Source organism: Lissotriton helveticus, chromosome 4_1, assembly GCF_964261635.1.
Source record: "Lissotriton helveticus chromosome 4_1, aLisHel1.1, whole genome shotgun sequence".
NCBI classification, from domain to species: domain Eukaryota; kingdom Metazoa; phylum Chordata; class Amphibia; order Caudata; family Salamandridae; genus Lissotriton; species Lissotriton helveticus.
Window position 1 is genome coordinate 1,734,483,489 of NC_136063.1, and position 16,714 is coordinate 1,734,500,202.

Below are 16,714 nucleotides of genomic sequence, written 5' to 3' on the forward strand. Positions count from 1 at the left end.
GCCAAATGAACACTGGAATGCTGCCGTACATAGCCTCCATCACAGCACCTTGTTCCAAAACAGCGACAGCTGATTCGACATCGCCAGGGTCCGTCACACCGGCGGGGCTCTCATCTCGGCTAGGCTCACCGCTCACAGTACCACAAAAAAGAGTTGCCCCAATGATGAAGCCCACATGGGTGGATATCTCTGTATTTCTTTAATGAAGACTGCAGCAAAACAGGTAAATCAGCTCTACCTACAGTTCACTGTGGGCCAGGAGCATTTTCAGCTCACTGTGCTCCTTTTTGGTCTCACCAGTGCCCCATGGAAGTTCACAAAGGTGATGGTGGTGGATGCTGCTCTTCTGCGGAGGTCGGGGGTCTCAATCTTCCCCTACCTTGATGACTGACTTCTGAAAGCGGGCTCGCCCCACACAGTTGTGTCCCACTTCCAGATTATGGCAGACCTTCTGCATTCACTAGGGGTTCCCTACCACCATGCTGATGTCACATCTGACTCCTTCTCACATGCTCCTTTTCATTCTGGACATGGTGCAATTCCACGCCTACCCTCTAGATTGGTGAGTCCAGGACATTCGGGCTATGATCATGATGTTTAAAACTCAAACCTGAATTTCAATGAGACTGACTCTGAGGCTACTGGGGCTGATGGCCTCCTGAATCCTGCTGGTGAAGTACGCCTAATGGAATAAGTGGTGTCTTTGGTGGGATCTGAAATCCTAATGACAATGCACTAGGGGAAACTTTCCGATCTTGTTCAAACTTCGAAGGAGGCTGCAAAAATGCTGCAGTGGTGGTTAACGGACCATGATTGGGTCAGTGGCAGACCCCCCTCCCTTCCCGACCCAGAGCTAACAGAGTTGACCAATTCATTGCTTCTGGGCTGGGGTGGCCATCTGGGAGAGGTGTGGATCAGAGGCCTCTGGTCTCTGGCAGAGACTCAGCTTCATATCAACCTTCTGGCGCTGAGTGCAATTCACTTGCCAAAGACAGTTTTCCTACCTTCCATCAAAGGAAAGCTGATCCAGGTATTCACAGTCAGCACTACCAACATCTGATACTGCAACAATCAGGGCAGACTGGGGTCGCAGCGCCTGTGCAAGGAAGCTCTGAGCCTCTAGACATGGCTGGAAAGTCAGGACATTTTCCTGGTTGTGCAGCACCTGGTTGGATCGCGAAATGCCAGGGCGGACAAACTCAGCCGTCAATGGCTCATGGACTATGAATGGCATCTGCAACCGGAGAAGGCTCAAGGTATCTTTCAGGACTGGGGAGAACCTTGGCTAGATGTATTCACCACTGCAGAAAATGCACAATGTCAGCACTTCTGCGCTCTGGAGTTTCCAATGTTGCTGTCACTCAGAAACTCCTAAATGCCTTCCAGCCAATCCCTCTCCTTCCCCGAGTTCTGAAAAAGATTCAGAACCAACCAGGCCCAAGTCATCCTGGTGGTTCCGGATTGGGCAAGGGGAGTCTGGTATCTAGATTTCCTGAGCATCTGGCCTCTGACCAGGCTGTCCTTTCAGGATGAGTTCCAGTTGCAGCAACAGGGAGGTTCTAGCACCTGAAATTGTACATGCTCCACCTTCATGCAAGGAGATTCAGCTGTGACAGTTGAGAGTATTTTACCTCCCATCTGAGGTCTGTGACGTCATCTTGGCAGCCAGGCGTACATCAACAAAAACTGTACACGCCTGCCTTTGGGACAAGTTTGTGGCACGGTGAGCTGAAAAACACCTTGATCCATTATCTGTCCGCATGTTCGAATGCCTCCTTGTTCGAAGTGTTGAAGTTTTGTTTTGTCCATGACACAGCAAGGCCTTACTCTGGATGGGTTAGTGCAGAAAACTCCAATCACTGGGTTACGTTTTATATCCAGTCTTTGTGTGTCCCTTGACCATAAACTCTTAACATATAATATCTACAAGTATGAAGTATGTGTGATTCCTACACTTTATTGATCTCACTTTCTTTTATAACATTTCCTGTACATTGATTTACACACTTTTATGATTTAGAGAGAGAGAGAGAGTGTGTGTGCGTGCAAGCATGCGTGCATGTGTGTGTGTAATGGAAATCACTCTGAAACTCTACACTGGGATAAGTAGACCTGTAAAAGAATTAAATTGAAAAAAGCTGCCATTCAAATCATTAATTATGTAATTACTCATTCACACGGATACATCTGTCATACTTACAGTTCATGCACATCTCTTACATAGTGAAAAACCTGCCTCCAAGGCATAGTTTCTCTAATGTACTTGTGACATAATAAGCTGTGTGGGGTTTGCTACCTTCCATTGCATTAATGTGTAGGTGTTAGGTTCGAGATAGCACCCAGCCAGGATGATACTTAAACAAAAAAGGGCGGATGATCCTTTAAATCAGGCCTTTGTTTTGAGCCAAGCTGGAATCAAAAAGGATGCTTCCGAATTGTATCCTGGTGTCAAAAAATGACACCATGTCACGTGACCCAGAAACAGCCCACTGCATCGTGAATAGAGTACATGCAGAATGGTAAAACGTTATTGATCATAGTATAACTATGAAGAGCGAATGCAAATAGTGGTGGCCTCGCTTTACAGTTTCAGTTATTTAGGGGGGAGAGAGCAGTTGTACGCTAAAATGATCCCCAAAGTCCTAGCCTGCTCTTAAAACTGAGAGGGAATGCCTTCAAAAACAGGTAGAAAGCAGCCTGCTGATAAGTTCTATTATAGGATGCTGATAGGGTTCTAATTTGGTGATGTTCCAATGTAAGAATATTTTGTTCATCTGTACACGCAAATAAAGCAGGCTCAGAAAAATTATATAAGGATCAACTAAATGAGCAGCAGTCAGTCTGTTAGAGATTTGGGAGTTGTAACCATAAATAGACAACCTTTAAAGAGCATCACCAGGAGGACATATAAGGACAGACTTAATGGTGAAAGGCAACAATGCAATTTTTTATCCTAGAGTCACCTCTCAATTTAACAAGGTACGAGAGGCAGAACTATTACCATCCTAGGGAGTTACCAGTTTTGATTGATGATTGATTGATTCGATACTTATATAGCGATGACTGTCGCCCTACGGGCATCCTGCAACAATCAATTTAAATACCTATGCCGTACTCCAACAACCCGGTGACATTAATCAGTAGAGGATGTAGATGTTAAAATCCACAGGGCTTGCCAAACGTTTCAGCTAGGTCACATTATCATTTCTTGCCATGTATAGAATTTGGCATTTAATTATAAACCAGACTTGGATCAGCATCTTCAACGAGGAGTGACCAAAGGTTCATTGCATCAGTCACAGGAGATCTATTAACTGTATTGTCAGGATGGCGGCTACCAAGTTCTATTAATATTCCCCACACGAAGGCCGCCGCCACATGCACTACGCCAGTGACTCTCCTGCACTGTTTTCTGCCAGCTGTCTGCATCTTCACAGGTACACACTCCAGGGACTCAGGCCTCGACCTGGAAACGAGACAGTATTGTATCTTTGTCCAGCATCTATGGTGCTGTGCCCCTCATTTACTGATCACCTTCAACCCATGCTTTTATTTTATTATTAGAGTACATCTCCTCTCTCGAGTCTTGTTGTTTTTTAAATTATTTATTTTGGAGGCCCCTTTGCTCCTGTATGAATGAGTCTACTAGTACATTTTATTTTAGCTGTACGTAACTGGAACAACAATGAATCAGCCTAAATGTTGTATGTCATTCTCCTTTAGAGTACAACAGTTTATATGTTCATACGTTAAGTCTTATGGTTTCCATTGATTTGTCTGTGGGCGAGACTAAGAGCTCTGAACACATAGCACATTGCCTTCGATGAATACAAAGTTCTAGAGCTGGTTATTTATGTCTAATAATATAATCAAAATGTATGTGTTTTAAATGGAACCAAGAAGGGGTTGTTTATTTTGTGGAACATCTACATTCTAACCGTGTGTGGCAATTGACTTCCTCCTCCTTTCTCTTTCTCTTTGTTGTCCGGCTGTTGGGAGCCCGTGACCGCCATCCTCCTTGTTGCCGCTTGCCCGACCTGCCCTTGCTAACGCGTAGTCCTCCCGCCGCATTTCCACCAATCTCCTCATCGGTGGAGCGGGTGTCTTTGTTGTCCGGCTGTTGGGAGCCCGTGACCGCCATCCTCCTTGTTGCCGCTTGCCCGACCTGCCCTTGCTGACCCGTAGTCCTCCCGCCGCCGCATTTCCACCCAAGCGGCCGCTGAGAGGAGGACTACCACTCCCAGGGGGCTGAGCGTCGCCACATCACCACACGCGCCCGGAGGCGCCATAAATCAAGCTCCTCATTGGTGGAGCGGGTGTCTTTGTTGTCCGGCTGTTGGGAGCCCGTGACCGCCATCCTCCTTGTTGCCGCTTCCCCGACCTGCCCTTGCTGACCCGTAGTCCTCCGGCCGCCGCATTTCCACCAAAGCGGCCCCTGAGAGGAGGACTACCACTCCCAGGGGGCTGAGCGTCGCCACGTCACCACGTCACCACACGCGCCCGGAGGCGCCAAAAATCAAGCTCCTCATCGGTGGAGCGGGTGTCTTTGTTATCCGGCTGTTGGGAGCCCGTGACCGCCATCCTCCTTGTTGCTGCTTGCCCGACCTGCCCTTGCTGACCCGTAGTCCTCCCGCCGCCGCATATCCACCAAAGCGGCCGCTGAGAGGAGGACTACCACTCCCAGGGGGCTGAGCGTCGCCACGTCACCACACGCGCCCAGAGGCGCCATAAATCAAGCTCCTCATCGGTGGAGCGGGTGTCTATGTTGCCCGGCTGTTGGGAGCCCGTGACCGCCATCCTCCTTGTTGCCGCTTGCCCGACCTGCCCTTGCTGACCCGTAGTCCTCCCGCCGCCGCATTTCCACCAAAGCGGCCGCTGAGAGGAGGACTACCACTCCCAGGGGGCTGAGCGTCGCCACGTCACCACACGCGCCGTAGGTGCCATAAATTAAGCTCCTCATCGGTGGAGCGGGTGTCTTTGTTGTCCGGCTGTTGGGAGCCCGTGACCGCCATCCTCCTTGTTGCCGCTTGCCCGACCTGCCCTTGCTGACCTGTAGTCCTCCCGCCGCCGCATTTTCACCAAAGCGGCCGCTGAGACGAGGACTACCACTCCCAGGGGGCTGAGCGTCGCCACGTCACCACAAACGCCCGGAGGCGCCATAAATCAAGCTCCTCTTCGGTGGAGCGGGTGTCTTTGTTGTCCGGCTGTTGGGAGCCCGTGACCGCCATCCTCCTTGTTGCCGCTTGCCCGACCTGCCCTTGCTGACCCGTAGTCCTCCCGCCGCCGCATTTCCACCAAAGCAGCCGCTGAGAGGAGGACTACCACTCCCAGGGGGCTGAGCATCGCCACGTCACCACACGCGCCCGGAGGCGCCATAAATCAAGCTCCTCATCGGTGGAGCGGGTGTCTTTGTTGTCCGGCTGTTGGGAGCCCGTGACCGCCATCCTCCTTGTTGCCGCTTGCCCGACTTGCCCTTGCTGACCCGTAGTCCTCCCGCCGCCGCATTTCCACCAAAGTGGCCGCTGAGAGGAGGACTACCACTCCCAGGGGGCTGAGCGTCCCCACGTCACCACAGGCGCCCGGAGGCGTCATAAATCAAGCTCCTCATCCGCGTTGCGGGAGCGCGCGGGAGTGCCCGGGGCGAAGCCCGGGCAAAGGGCGGGCCCCCTTCGGTCCTCAGAGGCCTGAGGAGTCTGGTCTGGGCCATGTCCCTTGGTTTCGCCTGCAAGATATGGTCCAAGGTAAAGCATTATAACATTCCTGCTTAACTGTGTGTGACTCAATTGCTGCCCAATACAGACCCCACTAAGGTACCAAGTGGAATCATGGTCAAAAAGACACCAATGTCTACCCGATCCACGTCAAGGAAATTAGCCCAGGCAACAACCCCAATTCCAAGCTTAACTGCTATTGACAAAATGTTACAACAAACTATCGGGGTTGTTGTCACTGCTATAGAAAACACCGAAAGACGCCTCTCATTACCACCGAGTATGTGTTTGATAACTCACCCCACGCAGGGAGCTAATGCACCTGCAAATACATCTACAATAACAGCTATGTCAGAGGACTCAGTTTTATTGCACTCTTATGCGGACTTACCGGGTAGTGGTCAGAATTATGATGCTGTATTACAACAGTCACCACCCACCGTGTTTGCTGCCCGGTAAAGTAGGCTGTCAGTAACACCCAATTTACAGCCTAATGAGATCTCCTCCCTTACAGTGATTGATGTGTCAAACATTAGAGTGGAGTTAGATAAATGTGATAATAATGATATCAACTTAACAGATGAGATAGTCAACACGAGCCCATCACATAGTGTGAGTGATCATGAATCTGGACGGTCCAAATATAAATTAGCACCCGGTAGGAAATTGGTAACAGTAAACAGACATGGGAGTATATATAGAAGAAAAAAGAAGAGACTAATTCAAACTACCCTGACACAAGGGGGGAGGGGAAACACATTGCAGCAGAGTAGAAATTTACAATTAAATGAAAACCATGGCACTGCTCAACAAGTCCCACTCCCTATTAGTATGGAGGACCTCATATTACAGCTAGAGCACATGGTAAAATCCCACACTTCACCACTGGCAGAAAGACTGAGGACCTTAACGGATAAGGTAGAGAATTTAGTAAAGCTGGGAATAGTCAATTTAGATCTGCTAGAACAACTTAGTACACAGATCAAGCAACCCACAACTAATGCACCAAAGGGTAAACCTAATAACATCTTGACCGGGAGCGAAACGAGAGTAGCCAGTCTTCCGGTCATGGCAAACGCAATTACTGCCCTGACAAAATTACCTATAACTACACACAATATAACAATGGGGCAGAAATCTGCAGCAGGGCAAAGGGGTAAAGGGAGGTTAGTACCTAACAGTATGGACAGGGCAGCACCTGCCCGGAACATCAACAACATAATACCTTCTGTGATAAATTTACCACCGGAAAGCAGTGCGTACGTAGCTATTCTTGCTAACGTACCAAAGCTTAAGCACACTCAATTTGAAAACCAACAAACCCTTAAGAACAAAACACTGCATTGGCTAGCTCAAAACTGTGGGTTTCCAATGCGTGGGGCAAATCAGATCATCTCAACACAGAGAGTAGGATGGTTGGGACCCAGTAAAAAGGAGATAGATGGGGACTGTATAGTCATAAATTTTAGGACCCCCGACTGGGCCAGAGACTCCATTTTAAATGCACCCGTACCGTCTAACCAGGAATACAATACAACTCTGCTCCCTTTAGACTATTTCTATAGGGGTCAGTCAGGAAAATATGCCACAGCTCGGATTGCTGACCATCATAGAGCTTCCCATTTTAACCATTATAACGCAGCTTATGATCCTACCCCACTTTATAATCCATGGGCCAACCTTGCAATCCCGACTCATAATAGATTCCAGGTGTGAGGCTCATTAGATGAGAATGACTGACTGAGGGAACAAACTACATCACCGCACCCTGAAGTCACTGTATCTAGGGGAATACCAGAAATTAATCACGGGTTGCGAGGTATAAACAGGGTAGCAGGGGAGACCATAGCAAGGTCAGTAAGTAATAACCAGCACAAAATTGATAAAATAGAGGAAGGAGCTTCGCGCGCATCCGTGATGGCCACGTGAGCACAGGGCTCCCGAGACCCTCGCCGCCTCCCGCATATATCCTGGATATTATCCTGATTTGAAGGAAGAGCATTGAGGACACAGCCCGGCTGATGTACTCGCTGCTTTCAGAGACGAAATCGGACTTCGGGTTCCCGAGTTAAGCCATCCTGTATTTTGTGGCCTTCTCCATAGAGGCGCCTAGGCCTTGAGTTTTGGCTATACCTGGACCGTAATTCAACAACAACGGCTAGTGGGGTTCAGCCCGCAGCCCCACTCCACTTTCGGTTTCGTTTCTCCTGCTTAGCGTATCCCCTCATCGGGGTGAGTGCTGATTGCGACTGGCTCCCATGCCAGTTCATTGGGCTTGGGGCTAGCGAAAGCGCGGCTGTGGACTTATATTGACTCGTCTCTGCATTTGGTGTTCTTGTGGGTGAACTCTAAGGAGCCATTTGGACCAGGTCTCAAGCTTCCCTTCGGGGCACTAGGCTCGCCATGACGGGCAAGCCCAAGGGTGACAAACGGAAAGTCAAGACCACCTTCCGAGGAGGCTCAGCCCAGACGAATGTCATGGACCGCTACACACTTCCTAAAGGATCCCCCGGTGGCGCACCTAAGATCCGTGATGATGAGACGATCGACGATCCTGCTATGTCGGCAGACTTAACGCTACAGGACGTAATGGGCGCCATTGCTGGCATCAAGACTTCGGTCGGCCAACAGTATGAAGCCCTGGCCCTGAAACTGGATACGGTGGCTATTGATGTCAATCTAATTAGAACAGATCTGGCTAAGACAAACGAGAAGGTTAAGTCTCTCGATCTAAAGACATCCAGCCTCACGACGGATATGTCCGACTTGCAAACAGAAGTACGCAACCTGAGAACTGCCAATGACTTCTTTGCTCGTCGCTTGGAGGATTTTGAGGGCCGTGCACGACGCAACAACGTGCGTATTATTGGGGTCCCGGAGAACTCTAGTTCACTCTCCACGGATCTTCGTGTCGAGGACCTTATCCTCAATCATCTCGCACCCAAGGGCCTGAGCAAATTCTTTGCGGTTGAACGCGCACACAGGGTGACGGGGGGACAGGCAAAGCCGGGTTTCCCCCCTCGTCCGATCATCGCAAGAATCTTTAACTTCAGGGACCGAGACGCCATCTTGCAGGCTGCACGGACAAGTGGTCCTACACAGTTCGAGAATACCGCGGTGAACTTTTATCCGGACTTTTCTCAGTCTGTTCAGAAGCAACGAATGGGATTTCAAGGGGTGAAACGGCGACTCAGAGACATGGAGTTGAAATATGCAATGTTGTTCCCAGCCCGGCTGCGTGTGGAATATGACGATCGGACATTCTTTTTTGTCCGGCCTGAAGAAGCGAGTGATTGGTTGGACACGCTGCCTGCTCGTCGTGCTGGCCGAGACCAAACTGGTGGCGCTGAGTGGGGCCTAATGGACCAAGAATGACAATGGTGCCTGAGTCCTGAACACTATCCACCAAGGACAGCTGCGGCTCACTGACTTCTTTGATCGTTCTATGTGTATCCTTGGGGGCGGCGGGGACAGAGGGACCCTTTCCTCCTCTGGGGTTTCTTTGTGTAGATTAGTTGTTTTTTGCTAGGGCGACAGGCACACTGCAAATTGGGGTGGCTTCCAAGTCTGTGCAGGGGTGCAGGGTGGGGGGAGTTGTGTTGGGTATCACTGGGGGGAGGGGGAGAAGTGTGTGGGGGTTGTTTCCCTTTTCTTTTTCTTCAAGGCAACAAACTGTTACGACTTCGGATATTGGTGTGGTGCTCGTTCTGAGATGGGAGTTCATCGTGGGCTTGGATGGGGGGTAGGGGGTTGAAGCTACTGTGCTGGAATGTGAATGGTTTGGGAGATCGGATAAAGAGGGGGGTGGTTATGCAGCTCTTGCGGCGCCTCTCGCCCGATGTTGTACTGCTACAAGAGACACATTTCATTGGGAATACTTGCCACGCTCTTAACAGGCGGGGTTATCGTCTTGTTGCTCATTCTGGATTTACTTCTAGTTCTAGAGGGGTGGGTATATTGCTTAAGACCTCACTCCCCCTCGAGGTCGATGACGTGGTCCTTGACACTCGGGGTAGATATGTTGCACTTGTAGGTAGGTGGGAGGGGAGAACAGTTTCATTAGTATCGATGTACGTTCCTCCTGGCTTACAATCCACAACATTTGCAGACTTGGGGCGGGTGGTTTTGGGTCTCCCGGAGGGTGTTCTGATACTAGGTGGTGATTTTAACTCAGTCGTCTCTGGCAGAGCGGATCGCCATCCACCCAGAGACCTTACAGCTGCGCAATCCTGGTTGGGTGAATTTTTGGAGACTTTGGGGCTTGTGGATTGTTGGAGGCTTATGCATCCAGAGCAGACGCAGTTCACTTTCCACTCGGGCGCACATGGTAGTCTTTCTAGATTAGATTATATCCTGGTGCCGGCGGCCCAGTCCTCTTCGATTGGGGAGATTAGGCACCTAGCTCGGGGTGTATCGGACCACTCCCCTCTCTGGTTTCATTTTAACCTGAACACAGGCGCTGAAGGGAGGGTGGCCCCGATTAACCCCTGGTATCTTCTTAACCCCAAAACCCGTACTGAATTGATTAAATCATTAGATTTGTATTTTGCTGAAAACGTGGGATCTGTGTCCTCACCTGTTTCATTGTGGGAAGCCTTCAAGACTGTTATTAGGGGACAGGCATTGTCTTTGATTGGGTGTGCTAAGAAATGTAGGAACGAGACAGTTGTACATCTCGAGACAGAAATTACTGAGTTAGAGAGGGCATTGGAGCGAAACGTTACTCGAGACGCATTGCATATCCTCAGTCTCAAGCAATTAGAATATAAAAATTTAGTTACTGATGTGGCCAAGATGATGAGTAGGGAACAGCAGGGACGACTGTATGATGTGGGCGACAAGGCAGGAAAATTGATTGCCTGGTTAGACAGAAAGGAGAGAGCCAGCCGTGTGATTCCTGTGATTGAGAAATCGGATGGTGTGCGTGTGACAGACCCTGTTGACATTGTTGAATGTTTTGCTGATTATTTCCGAGAGGTTTATACCTCGGTATCCAACAGGCCCGAAGAGGATTCTCAGTTGTTACTTAGAGATATCGCATTGCCTTGTTTGTCGGAGTCTGATCGGAACTGTTTGGATGCCGCACCCTCGGTGGATGAGGTAGCTCTTGCGGTGCGCTCCATTCGCTCCGGAAAGGCTTTGGGTCCCAATGGCCTTCCTGTCGAACTGTATAAACTACGTCCTGACACGCTAGCGCCATATCTCCGAGATATGTTTTTGGCTGCGCGAGAAACTGGCTCCTTCCCTCGGGATCAGCGTCTTGCGACCATTGTGGTGATCCACAAGGAAGGCAAGCCACAGGATTGTTGCGCATCTTACAGACCTATCTCGCTCCTGAATGCTGAGCCTAAGATTCGTGCCAAGTTACTCGCAAACCGCCTGATTACGGTGATCAGTGATCTGATTCATCCGGACAAGTCGGGCTTTATCCCACATCGTAGCACAGCATTGAATTTGCGGCGTTTGCATGGTGTTCTCGCGAGGGCAGCGTCATTGAGTGAACCGGCCATCTTGGCGTCCCTGGATGCCACGATGGCCTTCGACACAATCGAATGGCCGTATCTTTGGGCCACACTTGCCAAGTTCGGTTTTGGCGCTGGCTTTATTAGCTGGGTGAAACTCCTGTACGAGACGCCATTGGCGCAGGTAGTGGTGAATGGTCGGGTCTCCGTGCCATTTGCTCTTGGGAGGGGCACGCGGCAGGGTTGTCCTTTATCCCTGCTTCTCTTTGCTCTTGCGTTGGAGCCACTTGCTGCTTGGCTGCGGTGGGAATCCTCGATGAGGGGTATATATTGGACTCCGGACTTTGAAGATCGTGTTTCATTGTACGCAGATGATATTTTATAGTACCTCACGTCCCCCCAAAAATCGCTTAACGTGTTGTTCGACGTGCTTAACTCCTTCCGGAAGAACTCGGGCCTTGTTATCAACTGGTCAAAATCCCATATTTATGTGCTCGCAGGTGGTGTCCCCCTTCTGCCGCGGGGTTGTCCCATCCAGGTATCGCAGTCTGGTTTTAAATACTTGGGTGTGTTTATCTCATTGGACCCTGCGGTCCGCTATGAACGTAATCTGCTCCCCCCACTCCAACGTTTGCGTTCGGATGTAGTGAGCTGGCGCAAATTACCGTTGTCTCCGCTGGGGCGTGCGGCCCTTTTTAAAATGATGTCCTTACCGCGGTTTCTATATGCACTCCAGAATAGTTTTGATGTGATTCCGTCGAAGTACTTCCGAGAGGTAGAATCCTTGAAGAGGCAATTGATATGGGGCGGACATTCGCGCATCGCTCTCCCAAAGTTAACGCTTCCCTGGTATGATGGCGGCATAGCACTTCCGGATATTAGACGGTATTATTGGGCTTCCCAACTTGCTGCCATCAACCATGGGATGTATGGTCCGGCGTTGAATCCAGTGTTTGAAATGGATAGGTGGCTGCTACCAGGTGGTGACTATAACAGGGCGCTTTATTCGGGATCCTCCCGTCTGCAACTCTCAGGTCCTACCGCTATAGCCGTGCGAGTGTGGCATAGCGCGACTGCGGCTATGGGCTGGAGAGATAGATTAACCCGTGCAACTCCGCTTTATGCCTCCGCACAATTGGGGTGTCTATGGAAGACGAAGGGGTTTGACAAATGGGATACGATCGGTATTAGTAAAGTGCATGATCTATGGGTTAAGGGCAGGGTGAAGACCTTTTCGGACTTACAAGTGGAATATCAGCTGAGTGATAGGGAATTCTTTCGTTATGTTCAAGTATGTCATGCCTTGAATTCAGTTTTTCCTGTGGGTAGTGACATTCCGGACACCTCCCCCCTTGAAGATCGTATATTGGATGGTCATGTGCCGGATAGCACCATTTCTTTGTTTTACAAAAAGATGATCAATGACCGGTCGAGCCTGCTTGACTGCCTTAGGGACACTTGGATTGCTGATGGTATTGAATTAGACGACGAGGACTGGCAATCTGCGATCTCCTCTCCCAGGGAGGTTGCGATTCCGGCCCGCCTCCGCCTGGTTCAACTCAAGATCCTCCATCGAATCTATGTCACCGGCCCCCGCCTGATCCATATGGGCTATTCTGCGGATGGTTTATGTAGGCGTGGTTGCGGTCTCCTTGGCACCTTTCTTCATATAATTTGGGAATGCCCTGAGGTGGTGCGTTTTTGGAACCGTATACATGATGTGATGCATGATGTAACGGGTATTGTGATGATGCCGGAAGCCCGACAATGTCTATTGAATGTGTGGGGACCGAATGATTATGATGTGTCACAGCTTCGATGGGTGACTCTTGCCAATATGATAGCCAAACGAGATATTGCACAATTATGGGGGTCCCAGAGGCCCCCCACAGTGACTGCCTGGAAAGAGAATATGGACTGGTGCATGTTTAGAGAGAAAACGGTGTATGTGGCGAGAGGTAGACCCAGAAAATGGGGGAAAATTTGTAACCAATGGAACTCGTACCGGGGAGATATATGTACGCCCCACTTACTGAGATCTCTAGTCTTCCCCAATCGCCCTGACCCGGCATTCCTGCTATGATGTGGTGTACCTTATTATTGATATGCAATTCTCACCTCCGACCCCCTTACCTGTAATCGATATATTTTGTCTTATGCTATCGTGTATCTCCCGTCCTCCTTGAGCACACGCCTAATGGTTGCACTATTTGTTATATTGCCTTGTTTGTTTTTTGATGTTTTATTATAATAAAAAAGTTACAACAAAAAAAAATTGATAAAATAGCCCAGCCAGATGTAACCCTTGTTTTAGACATAACTCTGGATAGGAGTTTACTGAGACCCGAAACGGTTGCACTTTATCATACCACATCTGAAAACGCTGTTGAAGGCCTCATGGTTATTACTTGGAACATAGCGGGAATTGCTGCTAAAATAACTACGCCCTTCTGGAACAGTTTTATTACACATGGATATGACATAATTTGTCTCCAGGAGACGTGGCATAGAGTCCAAATACAAGTTGAGGGATACACAACATATAGTGTGGATGCAATGGCTCCTTTAGCAGGAAGAGCAAAAGGTGGACTATTGACTCTGGTATCAACTTCTCTTACTGAGTCTAGTCCTGGGGGTTAGGTGGAGGTGGCCCCGTACACATCGAATCTGCGTTTAGTTCATGGCAAAGGTAGGGGCCTAGTTATAGTAAATTTCTATAACAATATCATTGGAGCCAACCGGGGCATGATTGTACTAGATATAGAGCGGGCAATAGAGGGAGTATTAGAGTCATCAAGTGACCCCCCAGTAATAATTTGGGCGGGAGATTTTAACATCCAAGCGAGTCGTCATGCACAGAAGGGGATTTGTGGACATCGAGGGGAGTACCATAGTGGAGGTAGTACTGTTTACAATCATTTCCCGCACACTAATTACGGAAGTACCCTGAATAATCTAGTAGCCAAATTAGATCTTGAGCTGCTAGACTGTACAAAGAATAAAGACAACGAAGAGTGCCCGTCATTCAGAGGGAGGGATGCCCACTCTAACATCGATCACATCTTGGTGTCCAATGGAACAGTCTATTCTAACGTATGGGTAGTTGAGCAGCCAGTGAGCGATCATAACAGCATATCGCTGGTATTATCTGGCTGGGGGCCAAAAACTAATGCATATGGGAGACTGGTCCAAGGGATCACAGCCGAAAGATCAAACGGCATATGAATAAAGTGGATTAGAATTAACCCCGCCCAATTTATGATGGACGTACTCTCAAAATGTAGAGGGGAAATAAGCTACTGTTTGGCACCCAAAGTGACTCCGGGTAACTTTCTCGTTAACTTTATAAAAATAACTAAAGCGATTGATGACTCACTTACAGTTAGGAGTCGAAAGCTGAGGAAAATTCAAGTTGTGTGGTTTGACAAACACTGCGCCCAGTCACTAAATAAACTTAAATTAGCTCTTGATACCAAGCCCTGAGATACAGTTAAAATTAGAGAGGAGCGTCACAATTATAAGACCTCCCTGGTAATCAGGAAAAAAGAACTTCAAAATGAAGCTTGGTCTAATTTGGAAATGGCTGCGGAAACAAAAAACCACAAGTTATTCTGGGAAACTGTAAATAGCCCACTACTAAAGAACGATAACATTCCCGATATTACCTCCCATGTGAGCTGTCGCGCCTGGATTACCCATTTTACTGGGATTTTCAATTCTGATTCTAATTTAGATGGGCCAATTTTAATTGCAGATATAGTGCCCAGTTCCAAATGGCAAAAGATGCAGCTATCTGTGACCCTAACTGAGGTAACCGAGGCAATAAGAAATAGCAAAGGGGGTAAAGCCCCAGGTCCAGACAGGGTGCCTATGGATTTTTATAAACATGAAATGACCCTATGGGCACCAATATTGACACGATATTTTAATGCTGCTATAGAAGATAGGCTCCCACCAACATGGGGTCAGTCCATTATCGTACCTCTTTATAAGAAAGGCCCTAGGTCAGAGGCACGTAACTACCGTCCCATCTCTCTTCTGGACTCATCAATTAAAATCCTCAGTCGAGTCCTTTTAGAGAGACTTGAAGCCTGGGTTGTGGAAAAGAACATCTTATCCCCAGTGCAGTATGGGTTTAGAAAGGGGATGGGAACAATGGAGCAGTGCGTGAACCTGGAACTTATTATTAGCAAATACACAAAAGCCAAAAGGGCAATTTATTTTTGTGTTTTGCTGACTTAAGTTCGGCATTTGATCTGGTGGAACACTCGCTCCTATGGCCAGTCCTATTAGAAATGGGTGCCCTGATCGAAATCATCCACTTCCTTGCCAGATTATACGAAAACCTGTCTAGCAAAGTTAGATTTGGATCTGCTGGAGAATGTACACCCCTATTTAGTATTAATAGAGGCATTCGACAAGGATGTGTTCTCGCCCCACTTTTATTTTCTTTATTTATAAATCAGATAGACCAAATCCTAAGAACAATCCAATCAGATGCCCCTATTATAAATGGTAACCCCATTCCAATCCTATTATATGCGGATGACGCGGTTCTCCTATCCCGGACCCAAAATGGCCTGCAACGTCTAATCGACAAGTTTCATACTTTCATTGAAAGTAGAAAGTTAATAATTAACAATGGAAAAACTTTTACAATGTCCTGTGGTAGGAAGACAAGAAAAAGCAGGAGCTTCTACCTAGACGGGGAGAAATTAGAAACCGTAAGGAAATTCTGTTATTTGGGTATCACATTCTCAGGAGATGGAAGGTGGGTTAATGAACAAGAGAGTGTCCGTTTTAAAATGGTAAGGAATATTAATGGTGTTTTTAGATTCGCAGCAAAATTAGGGGGTCGAAGAATTCAAGAGATGGTGTCCATATATAATTCAAGGTGCATAACATCAGCCCTGTATGGGGCAGGGATATGGGGATATCATAACCAGAGTGGCAACCAAATCCAGTATGAGGAGAACGGCTTCCTGAAACGATTGCTTTGTGCTCCGGCTGCGGCCACAAACGAGTTAACACATAGGGAAGTGGGCTTAAATTATGTTAAGGACTTAATTGCCCTACGCCCTCTGGCACTATGGAGATCAATCTGGTCTAAAGAAGAAACAAAATTTACTCAGGATGTGATTAATGACTGTTTAAAGCTCGATCGGCGCTCAAACATACCATGGTTATGTCACATTCAATCTTGGTATAAGACACTTTACGAATGTGATATTTTTGGAGAGCCTATAGTGGGGATAGGTCTACCAAAAAAGGAGCTTAAAGTCACTTTCCTGAAACACACAAGAAGTACCAAAGCGATCAAATATGTTAAACAAAGCACGTTTAACTTTTATCTAGAATATAGCGCTAATGAAGGTTTTCAATCATACCTCACTGTTGTTACCAAAAGCTCTCATCGCATTGTATTGTCTCGTTTACGACTAGGAATTGTGCACCATTTAGTGGCATTCCCATTAATTAAGAAACCTGAAACATGTTTATGCCCCTGTGACGGTATATCCAAGCAGAGTAGCTGTCATTTTA

General features: G+C 48.1%; 1 protein-coding gene across 1 annotated transcript in view; it reads left to right on the forward strand.

Moving 5' to 3' along the window:
• Positions 1–16,714, forward strand: part of BTK (Bruton tyrosine kinase) — a 531,602-nt gene that overhangs the window by 419,281 nt on the left and 95,607 nt on the right. The window lies entirely within an intron of this gene.